The following is a 3068-nucleotide window of genomic DNA, read 5'->3' as shown; positions in this document are numbered from 1 at the left end:
ATACTTTTCTTAGCCAAGGCCTTAGGAAAAGGAACCTTGCTAACTTCAGGAGTAAGGTCTATAACTTCTTTAGTTTTGATGGGTACCACAACTTCTCCCTCAACAATCTCCTCATTTTTTCTCCCTCTGTTTTTTTCTTCAATTCATTCATCATCCTACCATTTCTAGTGGTCACCACAGAGGCATTATCTTGCTTAGGATTGGGGATAGTATCGGAAGGGAACTTACCTTGAGGTATCTCGGCTATTTGCTTGGCAAGCTGGCCAAATTGATTCTCTAGGTTTTTAATAGCCGCCTCTTGGTTCTTGTAATTGTTCTCAGTTCGGTTGATGAAAGTCTCAACCAACTCTTCCAAACTCTTCTTGCTACCACCACCATCAACTTCACCTCTCTCTTGTGGTTGCCTTGAGGTTTGGCCTTGAACACCTTGATTAGGGAATTGCCTTTGATAATTACCTCCTTGGCCATTATTGCTTTGCCTCCAAGAGAAATTGGGGTGGTTTCTCCATCCAGGATTGTAAGTATTGGAGAATGGGTCATTACGAGCTTGACCCATGACCTTGAAGGGCATCACACTCTCCATTTTTTCAATCAAGTCATACCCAACTTGTGGAAGAAGGGCATCACACTCTCCATTTGAAGCTGCGTCCAAACCAAACCTTGAAGAATATTGGAGACCATCATAGAACTTATCTACTTGCTCTGCTTGGGTGAGGTTGTGTTGTGGACACTTCCTCAAAAGCTTTTTGAAACGCTCCCAAGCCTCATAAAGATTCTCATCGGCAGCTTGGGCAAATGTCATTATGTCATTCTTCAACTTTCTCAAGAGGGCTCTTGGAACAAATCTAGTGATGAACTTCTCGGCAAGATCCTCCCAAGATATTATGCTACCTTGGGGCTGTGAGTTCAACCACTCTTCAGTTGTGTCCCTCAATGAGAATGGAAACAAGCTCAAGCGGATTGTATCCGCTGAGACATTTTGCACTCTGTAAGTGTTGCAATTGCGGATGAACCGCTCCATGTGTGCATGAGGATCCTCCAGGGCACCTCCACCATACTGATTTTGGCTCACCAAATTGATAAATGCCGGTCTCAGCTCAAAGTTTCTCATGCCTTCGGGGAAAACAATGCTGCCGGGATAGTCGTAGCTCATGGCAGCCATGGTGAGGTCTCTCAAAGAGTGGTTGGCATTTTCTGCCTCTTGCTCTACAAGTCTTTGAGCGAGGGCCTCTTGCACCCTTGCGTCTATGTGCGCTTGCATCTCTTCTTCCGTCATTTGAGCAGCCATGGGTTCAAGCCTTTATTGGGCTCGACGACGATGAAGAGTACGTTCCGACTCCGGATCAAACACCAATGGATCCTTGTCAAGCCTGCCTTACATAAACTGAAATAACAAAACCAAAGAAAAGGTTAGTAACACCTATTTAATGCAATGTTTAGAAGAAACTACAAACTTGTAACTTAAACCGAAAACCACAAACAGTCCCCGGCAACGGCTGATCGAGGCCGTACCCGATACAAATAATTAATTTATAAAACTGTAGTAAACTAGGAAGTGACTCCTAGGTCGTTTCCCAAGGATTATCGTTCGGCACAGATTCAATATTAAGAACCCTAAACGCACACACACTGGGGGGTTGTGATTCAGTTCAAAAGATTAGCAGAAAGTAAACAAAGATTAATATGATAAGTAAAGACGGACGAATCCCTTTGTTCAGTATATCGCTGCTCAATCACGGGTATCTAAAGATCAATTCTTGTTATTAGTTTCCTAGTTCGTGAGAATTAATTAACAAAGCGATAACTAATTCACAGATTCCTAAACTAAGCGATTAAGAATCCTTTACGCCCTAATATGAACTAAGCGAACATACATCATCTTCCAATTCGTGAATCTAAGGAATTAAGCAAACCTAAGCCAGAATTAGAGATGAAGAAAACTAATCAGTTGAATTCTATTAAGCACTATACCTCAAGAGCGCGATATACTTTGCAAAGGAATTCGTTCGAAAGAAATTAGCCTTCCATGGATGGGGCGAATTCAACAATTATATTGGAGAAGAGAATAGGGATTAAAAGCATAAACCCTAGCAGAACTCTAATAATTACTGAAATTCGAAATTGCATAAAATAATAATGTAGAAGGTAAAAGGTTCTTGTTTCTCTCAGCACAAACCCTTAAATAGGAGTTGAGATCACAAATCCTAATCAAAATCAAATCCTAAAAGATATCAAAATCAAATCCTAACAAATCCTAAAGATAGAGTTTTAAAATAACAACCTAAATAAGTTTGAATCTGAAAGATATCAAACTTAATTTATTTCGAAATTAAATCCTAATATTTCCTAAAATACAATCTTCACTCCAGCACAATCAAATCTTCATTCCGCAATTCCCCAAAATGCCCTTGATGTCAAATAAAACCTGAAAATAAGAATAAACGTAACTAGACCAAATAATAGAAATCTCTGTCAAGCAAGGTCAATTAATTACGAATAATCATTAATAATGACAAATTAAGGCTATATAAAATGGGTTAAATATTGCTCATCAACGGCGCCAAAAACTTGTTGGACAATCTGCAAATGCACAGATATCTCCAGGTTTTAATATCGAATCCACAGGGACCGTGAGTGAGAATTATGGTTTAAGCTCGAAACTTGTGAGTTTTGAAAGCAATAAAATTTCAGAATATGATTTGATTGATTGTAGCAAAGAGTTTGCAAAATGAACAAGAGTAAAGAGTTGTAAATATCAAGTGATAAAGATGCTTTGGGTTATCGTTCATCCAATCCTATCTAATCAACCTACCCTATGCAAATGAAATCTTGATTCCATCCCTTGTTGCTCTAGCCTAGTTACTCACTAATTGATTCCTCACATAAGCAATTCTCCCATACTAAAAGCTAAGCTCAATTCCTTGTGTACTTCGTCATTTATATGAGGTTTTAAATCATGCAATTCAGGCCAACAAAACCCAACCATCACTCTATTCCTAGAAGCAAGCAAAGAAGGATCAATTTCAACCCAAGTCCCTAAACCACAACAATCTTCCGATATGATTATA

At 39.1% G+C, this 3068-nt stretch overlaps 1 non-coding gene across 1 annotated transcript; it reads left to right on the top strand.

Annotated features, from left to right (window-relative positions):
* The first annotated feature begins 713 nt into the window (after positions 1-713).
* LOC130741630 (small nucleolar RNA R71) lies at positions 714-820 on the top strand. The gene has a single exon (XR_009020517.1). It is a non-coding gene; the product is annotated as a small nucleolar RNA R71 (small nucleolar RNA).
* The last annotated feature ends 2248 nt before the right edge of the window (positions 821-3068 follow it).

The sequence above is a fragment of the Lotus japonicus genome, chromosome 2 (genome assembly GCF_012489685.1).
Source record: "Lotus japonicus ecotype B-129 chromosome 2, LjGifu_v1.2".
Classification (NCBI taxonomy): Eukaryota; Viridiplantae; Streptophyta; class Magnoliopsida; order Fabales; family Fabaceae; genus Lotus; species Lotus japonicus.
Note: the sequence above shows the minus strand (reverse complement) of the source record. Positions and strands in the feature narration are given on the sequence as shown.